This window comes from Musca domestica, unplaced genomic scaffold (genome assembly GCF_030504385.1).
Source record: "Musca domestica strain aabys unplaced genomic scaffold, Musca_domestica.polishedcontigs.V.1.1 8, whole genome shotgun sequence".
In the NCBI taxonomy this organism is placed as follows: Eukaryota; Metazoa; Arthropoda; class Insecta; order Diptera; family Muscidae; genus Musca; species Musca domestica.
This window is the reverse complement of record NW_026712409.1, coordinates 22,088,846-22,099,061: the sequence shown is the minus strand read 5'-3', so window position 1 is coordinate 22,099,061 and position 10,216 is coordinate 22,088,846.

Here is a 10,216-nt window from a genome sequence, read left to right as displayed (position 1 = left end):
AATGCAACGAACAGTAGGTGGCATGGTTGAAAAACGAACTTACATACATACACATTCACCCTGTTGCAGAGAGTGTCATACTGTCGAATGAACTGGTAGTCAGTTGGCAGTAAATTTTTGTGGGCAGAGGTATATTTATGGGTTAACACATACACAGTGAAATACATTCACACGCACAAACACACACATACACATTATCAACAAATAAACAGTGTAATTCAATGGTTGTTTGTGCGTATTTCAGTTTATTTAAATATAATATACTACTACAACAGCAACAACAAATAAACTGTAACCATGTTTCCACATTAAAATGCATGCAAATGTCATAAAAAGAAAACCGAGTTAACCGAAAATGTAACACCGACCAGAACTACCCATTGCTAGTTAGTCAGTTATTCTAGCTGGCCATGATATTGTTGGTGGTTGTGGTGAAAACTTATGTTGATGGCAGAAGTTTCAGTTTCAGTTTGTTGTTTTTATACCCTACAACACTATGTGTTGGGGGTATTATAAGTTTGATTGGGCCAGAATTTATGTAACACCTCGAAATATTGATTTCCCATATAGGAAAGTATATATGGATCTTCCTAGCTCGCCGAGCTGAGTCGATCTAGCTATGTATGTCCGTCCGTCCGTCTGTCCGTCTGTCCGTCTGTCCATGTTAATTTGTAATCACTCTACAGGTCGCAATTATGGTCCGATCTTCACGAAATTTAGAATGTAGGTGGGGCTTGGACCAGAATAGAACCCTATTTCTTTTGGAGATGATCGCCAAATGTTTAGGGGTTAAAATGGACCAAATACTGAAAAAATGTCGGATTTTGCAGTAGCTATACAGGTCGCAATTATAGACCAATCGACGCGGAATTTCGCATGTAGCTGGAGTTTAGGGAGGGGAAGAAGCCTACCAATTTGGGTGGTCATCGGATAATATTTAGCGGGTAAAATAGACGATATCTTTTGTATTGATAAAATTCAAAATTTTTCATCAAACCGCGAATATTTTAAATCCCGGCGAAATCATAAAGCCATGACAAGGTTAATTCTGATCTTTACATTGATGTTAACATCCAACAAATTGGATATATAGCAAAATATGTGCGATATATATGTTTATCAAAGAAGATATGCTTAAAAAATCTCTTATATGTCGAGAACGGCTGAACTGATTTCGACAGTTCTCATTAATTCAGAATGGCCTCTTGGCAGGAAAGAAAAAACGTCTAAAAAATCGCATAAAAATATCTCTCTAAAGATGAAAATATTGGTTTTGTAACATTTTCTCATATTTTTTCAATTTTGTCATATTTTTGGCATATTTATACCCTACAACACTATGTGTTGGGGGTATTATAAGTTTGATTGGGCCAGAATTTATGTAACACCTCGAAATATTGACTTCCCATATAGGAAAGTATATATGGATCTTCCTAGCTCGCCGAGCTGAGTCGATCTAGCTATGTATGTCCGTCCGTCCGTCTGTCCGTCTGTCCGTCTGTCCGTCTGTCCATGTTAATTTGTAATCACTCTACAGGTCGCAATTATGGTCCGATCTTCACAAAATTTAGAATGTAGGTGGGGCTTGGACCAGAATAGAACCCTATTGTTTTTGGAGATGATCGCCAAATGTTTAGGGGTTGAAATGGACCAAATACTGAAAAAATGTCGGATTTTGCAGTAGCTATACAGGTCGCAATTATAGACCAATCGACGCGGAATTTCGCATGTAGCTGGAGTTTAGGGAGGGGAAGAAGCCTACCAATTTGGGTGGTCATCGGATAATATTTAGCGGGTAAAATAGACCATATATTTTGTGTTGAAAAAATTCAAAATTTTTTCATTAAACCGCAAATATTTTAAATCCCGGCGAAATCATAAAGCCATGACGAGGTTACTTCTGATCTTTACATTGATGTTAAAATCCAACAAATCGGATATATAGCAAAATATGTGCGATATATATGTCTATCAAAGAAGATATGCTTGAAAGATCTCTTATATGTCGAGAACGGCTGAACTGATTTCGACAGTTCTCATAAATTCAGAATGGCCTCTTGGTAGGAAAGAAAAAACGTCTAAAAAAAATCGCATAAAAATATCTCTCTAAAGATGAAAATATTGATTTTGTAAAATTTTCTCATATTTTTTTAAATTTTGTCATATTTTTGGCATATTTTCATTTTGAATTAAATATTTGGTAATATTTCTACAGCTAACAAAACTAAGTAGTTGGGATATCAGGATATCATATACAGATCGTATTTATGGCCCGATCCTTACGAAATTTTGCATGGGGATAAGATGAGGGTCAGAATAGGAGCCTACTCTTTTTTGAGATGATCGCCATATATTTAGGGGTTGAAATGGACCAAAAAACTGCAAAATTGTCGGCAGGTCGTAATTATCGCCCGATCCTCACGCACATTTGAATGGGGGTTACCGCACATTGCAAAAACCAAGCCATTTCTAATGGCCATCCAAAAATATTCAATGTGTGAAATAGTTTGCCAACTTTTGTAGACAAAATACGAAAATGTCCATTCCAGTGACTTTTTGGAGAATTCACAAATACAGGAAAGACGCACTTCTGACTATTTCTTTGAAGAATATAGTCAAATGTCTGTATCTCATATAGATGCGTTTCAGTCAAAAACCAATAATAAATGTTAATCTTTTGCTACTTCTGAGAGATTATAGGTCTTTGGGAAATATTGGTTCCAGATCTAGGAAGACCATTTACGTGCAACATCTACAAATAAATTGGAAATGAGCAAATTAGTTTAAGTTGTTATTTTTTCGAAAATTAGAGAACGAAACCTGATAGTTTTCTTTAAATATCTGTCTCAATGTCTTGTGGAATTCTGTCGAGTACTTCGCCTATATAAACTGTATGGTTTATTATAGTGTTGTAGGGTATTCAACGGTCGGCCCCGCTCGACTGTAGCCTTTGCTTACTTGTTTTATTTTGAATTAAACATTTGGTAATATTTCTACAGCTAACAAAACTAAGTAGTTAGGATATCAGGATATCATATACAGATCGCATTTATGGCCCGATCCTTACGAAATTTTGCATGGAGATAAGATGAGGGTCAGAATAAAAGCCTATTCTTTTTGGAGATGATCGCCATATATTTAGGGGTTGAAATGGACCAAAAAACTGCAAAATTGTCAGCAGGTCGTAATTATCGCCCGATCCTCACGCACATTTGAATGGGGGTTACCGGACATTGCAAAAGCCAAGCAGTTTCTAATGGCCATTCAAAAATATTCAAATGGAAAGACGCACTTCTGACTATTTCGTTGAAGAATATAGTCAAATGTCTGTATCTCATATAGATGCGTTTCAGTCAAAAACCAATAATAAATGTTAATCTTTTGCCACTTCAGAGAGATTATAGGTCTTTGGGAAATATTGCTTCCAGATCTAGGAAGACCATCTAAGTGCAACATCTACCAATAAATTGGAAATGAGCAAATTAGTTTGTTGTTATTTTTCGAAAATTAGAGAACGAAACCTGATGGTTTTCTTTTATTATTTGTCAGAATATCTTGTGGAGTTCTGTCGAGTACTTCGCCTATATAAACTGTATGGTTTATTATAGTGTTGTAGGGTATTCAACGGTCGGCCCCGCTCGACTGTAGCCTTTGCTTACTTGCTTTTTCTTCTTGTTGTTGTGTTACCTCTGTTGCTTATTGTGGTGGAAGTCGTGAATACGTACACAGGTTGGTCAATTCTTTCTAACCTCATAAAATTATTTATAAAGTAGCGGCTTTGATATGATGGTTGAGTGGAATTTAAAATATTATTGTGCTCATAGAAACGACTTGATAGAAAACCCGCGTCGCAGTGGCCGAAAAATAGCTTGTGAGCCCAACATATCGCAATATTCCTTTCGGCAAATATTGAAAAATGAACTCGGCATAAAGCCATTGAAATTCCAAAAAATGCAAAAACTTACACCGCAATAGAAAGAAAAAAGACTTAAAAGAGCTAAAGAGTTGTTCGCTTGGCCAAAAATGGTGAACTGCCGAATTTGGTTTTCTCCGATGAGAAAACATTCGTAAACAAACAAAATGATCGTGTTTACTTGCCAAAGAGATCAGCTGATATTGTGCACCTTCGGCTGGCCACCAGAACTCAAGCGCCGGCCGTGGTGATGGTGGTGGCCGCCATAACAGCCGATGGTCGCTCTTCACTTGTATTAATCGACCGTGGCATCAAAAAAAAATGTCACATATTATCGCGAAAATATTCTGGAGGGTGTATTAAAGCCTTAGGCATGCAAACATTTTGGCCGCAGACTTTGGAAATTCCGCGCCACCATAGAATTGTTACAAAATGGGGTTCCTTGCTTCATTTCCAGCGCACAGTGGCCACCAAAAACTCCAGATACCAATCTGTTGGACTATTGTGTCTGGAGTATTTTGGGAAACAAGGTTGACACTAAGAATAACAACGTGGCGATCACCTCAAGCAAGCACTTCGCCGGGAATGGGCCAAAATACCGCAGAGCAACATTCGGGCAGCGTGTGACGGTTTCATTGGCAGTTTGAAGGCCATAATTCGTGCCAAAAATGACCAATTCGAACAAATCTAAACTTATTCTAACATTTAATGCAATTTCCGACATATTTTGCTTTAATTCAATAAAATTTAAAAAAAAATGTGAAAATTATGGCAATTGACTTTATTGCAGTATTTGCAATTTTTTGATCCCTTGTGGAGGAGATACCAAAAGGAGTGGGCCGCACCAGATCTTGTGTTAATAAAAATATTGGGATATGTGAAATTTGAAGAAAATCCGACTCTTATCTCATGTTTTATAAAAGTTAAGGTTATTAAAAATTTTGACTCTGTATATGGAAGGTGCCAGAAGGTGGAGTACCACATTTTCCATCTTTATACCAGGTCTTGTTTTAGTAGAAATATTGAGATGTGTGAAATTTTAACAGAATTGGATGCTCAATTCTCGTTTTATGACCGTGATGATTATTCAAAATTTAGTCTCTTTAGGAGGAAAGTACTAGAAGTAATGTGTCGATATCGGCTCTTGTGTTGGTAGATATAATGAGATGTGCTAAATTTGAAAACAATTGGACTTATATTTCATATTTTATACGAATAATAATTTTTTTGTTGTGGAGGTTATTCATAGAGTGGACCGATATCATCCATTTTCGCAACTGACGTAGAACTGACAAAAATATTGGGATTTCCAAGGTTTTTATAAAATCGAGTGATAATTTCGTGTTCTTTATTTTCTTTAAAAATGTTATCCTCTTTTGGGGAAGGTGCCAAAAGACATGAAACGATAATAATATTACAAAATGCCAAGTTCGGAACAAATTTGGCAAAAACAGGGCAGGACAGGGCAAAAATCTAGCATTTTGGATAAATCACAACTTTTTGGGTAATTTTTTCTTTAACTGATCAAGTTCTGGCCGCTTCGCTTAGGTCTAGATTATAAAAATAACTGGCCCCACTGACGTCTTACTATTATCCCCAGTTTTCTTTTTCCAACTTTCTGACTTTCATCGATGGACATGTGCTGGGCACGATATGAAGCAACTCCATAAAAATTACTAAAACAGCAGCCACAGCAGCACCCTCAATCGTTAGAGGAGCAACATTTACAAGCAATAGCAAGGATTGCAACGCCCTCTCCTGTTGAATGTGGGTGAGCGTATGTAGGTGTGCATGTTTTTGACACTGTGTAGCAAACGGCAACAATATCAACAAGAATGACAACAAAGACATCAATGGCCGTAATACCAATGCTTCATTACACAGAATTGCAAGGGAGGGGACAAGTGTGCAGCGGGGATTATTAAAAATGGGCGATTTGGATGCAAAGTTTGTACACCTCCTCCATACCCTGGCAAAGGATATTTGCCCAAAGACAAGCACAAAGACAACCCAAGTAATCATCGGCCACAGTGAAGCAAAGCTATGCAGAAGACAGCTATCTCACCCTCAGCAGTAATAGAAGTGGAAAGCAAAGAGAAAGAGTGGGAAGGAGGTGCATTCAGCCCGGTGAACAGCAAAGGACTGTTGCAATGGATTTACAAGAATGTAAACACCACCTGTGCACTAAGGAGTATCAAATGTTTACAGTGGACGTTTTTTGCGCAACTTTATGACAGTTTGGAATGGAAATGGAAAAAATGTACGGACAACTGGTTTCCTATGGATAGAAGACCCTAAATAGATATTCTATAGATACAAGACAAATAGCAGGCCTTCTATAGCAAGAACAAAGTCTTTAATAAAATGAAGACTTTTAAACGGTCTTCTGTGCATAGAAGACCTTTAAGGGGTCTTATATGGAAGGAAGACCTTTAACAGATCTTGAAGTCCTTTATAAGTTATTATTTGTCTAGAAGTTCTTTAACAGCTCTGATGATCTTCTACAGGTCATCCGTAGAATGAAGACCTTTAAGAGGTCTTTTGTGGATCGAATACCTTTAGAAGATCTTCTTTGGGTAGAAGAATTTTAAAAGATCTTCGTTGAATAGAAGACCTCTGAAGGCCTTGGAAAAGCCTTCAACTAGGTCTTTTGTGGACATAACAGGTATTCTGAGGATAGAAGTGCTTTAACATATAATCAGTGTATTACTAAACTTCAGGAGTTCTTTTATGGGAAAAAAGACCATTAATAGGTCTTCTATAGAAATAAGATCCAGATTTTCTATGGATAGAAGGCCTTTTACTGATGAATGGAAGACCTATATAAGATATTCTAGTGGTAGGGTAGGGGTTCTTCGATGAATATAAGTCCTTTGACTGGTCTTTGTAGATGGAATACCTTAAGAAGATCTTCTAGGGGTAGAGGAGTTTCAAAAGGTTTTCTAAAATTAGAAGACCATCACAAGGTCTTCTATTGACAGAAGACTTTAAACAGGTCTTCTATAGATAGACAATCTTCAGCACATCTCTAATGGACAGAAGACCTTCAACAGATCTCTTATGGACAGAAGACCTTCAACAGGTCTTCTAGGGACAGAAGACCTTCTACTGGTCCTCTAGGGATAGAAGACCTTCAACAGATCTCTTATGGACAGAAGACCTTCAACAGGTCTTCTAGGAACAGCAGACCTTCACCAGTTCTTCTAGGGTCAGAAGACCTTCAACAGGTCTTCTAGCGACAGAATACCGTCAACAGGTCTTCTAGCGACAGAAGACCGTCAACAGGTCTTCTAGGGACAGAAGACCTTCAACAGGTCTTCTAGGGACAGAAGACATTCAACTGGTCCTCTAGGGACAGAAGACCTTCAACAGGTCTTCTAGGGACAGAAGACATTCAACTGGTCCTCTAGAGACAGAAGACCTTCAACAGGACTTCTAGGGATAGAAGACCTTCAACTGGTCCTCTAGAGACAGAAGACCTTCAACATTACTTCTAGGGATAGAAGACCTTCAACTGGTCCTCTAGAGACAGAAGACATTCAACTGGTCCTCTAGGGACAGAAGACCTTCAACAGGTCTTCTAGGGACAGAAGACCTTCTTCTAGCGATAGAAGACCTTTAACTGGTTTTCTAGGGACAGAAGACCTTCAACAAGTCTTCTAGGGACAGAAGACGTTCAACAGGTCTTCTATGGACAGAAGACCTTCAACAGGTCTTCTATGGACAGAAGACCTTCAACAGGTCTTCTAGGGCAAGATACCTTCAACAGGTCTTCTAGGGACAGAAGACCTTCAACAGGTCTTCTAGAAACAGAATACCTTCAACAGGTCTTCTAGGGACAGAAGACCTTCAACAGGTCTTCTAGGGACAGAAGACCTTCAACAGGTCTTCTAGGGACAGAAGACCTTCAACTGGTCCTCTAGGGACAGAAGACCTTCAACAGGTCTTCTATGGAGAGAAGACCCTCAACAGATCTTCTTTGGACTGAAGACCTTCAACAGGTTTCCTATAGACAGAAGACCTTTAATAGGTGTTCTATGGTCAGAAGATCTTTCACAGGTCTTCTATGGTCACAAGACCTTAAGCAGGATTTCTATGGACAGAAGAACTAAAACAGACTTCATTTCCGAGGACTTCTAGCGAAAGAAAATTTTAAGGACCTTTAACAATTCGTTAATGGATAGAAGACTATATTGCCTTCTACATAACCCTTGTGTATGGCATATTCTACAAATCTGCCCTACCCTACTGTGCTCTGTACTTTTCAACAGTTAAATTAAGTTGCTGGAAATCTTGACAGTTTGTAACTACTCACCTCGCCCCCAACTCGACCCAGACATGCTCACACTGACACACACACACGCCTACCCACTTCCAATCACCTATACAAGGAAGGAAAGGCAGAAAGAAAGGTTAACAAAGGAGACGACTAAATACCGGAGGGATCATAAAAGTGCAGCCAAGCGTTTTTAATAATTTAACGAATAAACAAAATGCCAACTACTCCGAACATAATAGAAGAGCTTCCTATCTCTGTTCGGCTCTGGGCTGCCCACCTGCATTTGTGTCCATGGCTAACAAGACACAACAAGGCAATGAAAATGAAAAATAAAAGCACAGAATTATGAGGGGTCGGTCAGCGTGTCTGGTCGGTCTACACTTGAATGTCTGGAAACTACCCCACATTTAATGGTGAACTGGAGAACAGTTGGTGGTTTTTGCGGATAGAATGGCAAAATGGTAGAGGGCTAAACAAAATAATGGACATAGATATTTTTGTGGCTCGAACCAAAAAAATAATTCAAGCGATAAACCCGACAAAAGAACACAACGTCGCCGAACTGCTGCGCGGGTGCAGCAGAAAAAAGAAGAGAATTCTAGCTGGCACTTTTATTGATATGCACATTTGTTGCAGTTTGTTGTTGTTCTCACTACCAACAACAGTTGAATTGGCTAAAAATCCGGCAAAAATGCAAAACAGTACCAGCAACAGCCGAATACAATTAAAAAGCAAACGCTTAACAAAGAAACAACAATAAAAACACAAACCTAAAAGCAACGAAAAATGTGAAAATAACAAAAACACCAACGCCACACCATCCATTCGCGCCTGCCAGTCAGTCATACCTTTAAACCATTTTCATGCTGGCCGTCTGCTGCTGGTGTTTTTGTAGCAGCTACCCAGAATGGAAACATCTGTCGTTCTACGAATTCACGTTTTGCAGATTGCCAAAAAGACAGCTCTTCATAGCATGTGGGTAATTTGAGATGCTCTCTTAAAATGTAAATGAAGAGAGTTGCAGTGTGTTAAGAGATTTGTACTAAAATTAGGTCTCTTAAGCGGGGAACAATGCGAATTTTGAAATATGCAAACCAACAAAAATAAATCAAAATATAATTTTTGTGGACAATAATTATGGCTTTAATTTTCAAATAATTGGAGTGATATAATTGGGAAGTGGAGAAGAAGCATTGAAAGTGAAAGTGGAAAAAAGTCTTCTCAAAATTGAAGAACTTTTAAGAATCTTCTGTCTATAGAAGACAGTTTCAAGGTCTCCTTTTTACACAGAGAAATAAAAACTCTGACTGATCTTCTATACAAAAAAATCTATACACAAAATATTCTGTATAGGAATAACCTTTAAAAAAGTCTTTAGAAAAATTCCTTTCAGAGCATGTCTATATACAAAACTTTCAAGGAAGTACTTTAAAAAAAATACTTTTAATAAGTCCTTTTTAGAAAACGAAGAAACTAGTTATTATAGAAAATCCATTAAAATCAATTTAATAGAGAAATATTGCTTCAAAATTTTTTCTATAGAAAAGTAAGCAAAGGCTATAGTCGTGGGGGGCCGACCATGTAATACCCTACAACACTACAATATGTTAGAAGCCCCCTTATGTCCAAATCCATTTTGGAAGATTTCGCTTTTGAAATTAGGAAATTTTTCAAATTAGAATCCTTTTGAAATTAAGATTTGGAATGTCCCTAGTCATTTGCCCAATATTTATGCACTCCGTCGTGCTGTTAGTTGTTGTAGTCGATTTTACCGCTAAATATAATCCAATGGCCATCCAAAATGCTAGTATTCTTCCCTGTCCTTAACTTTTTTCTCAGGCGTGTCGATTAGCTTCAATAGTGTGATTAGGAAATTGTTTCTGTTTTTGGTTCATTTGAATCCCTAAATATTTTGCGATCTTCTCCAAACGCAAGAGGCCCCTCTGTATCTCTAAATTAAGACTCATCTATATGAGTTGCTTGTCTACGATATTTGGCTATATTCGTCAACGAAATCAGCATAA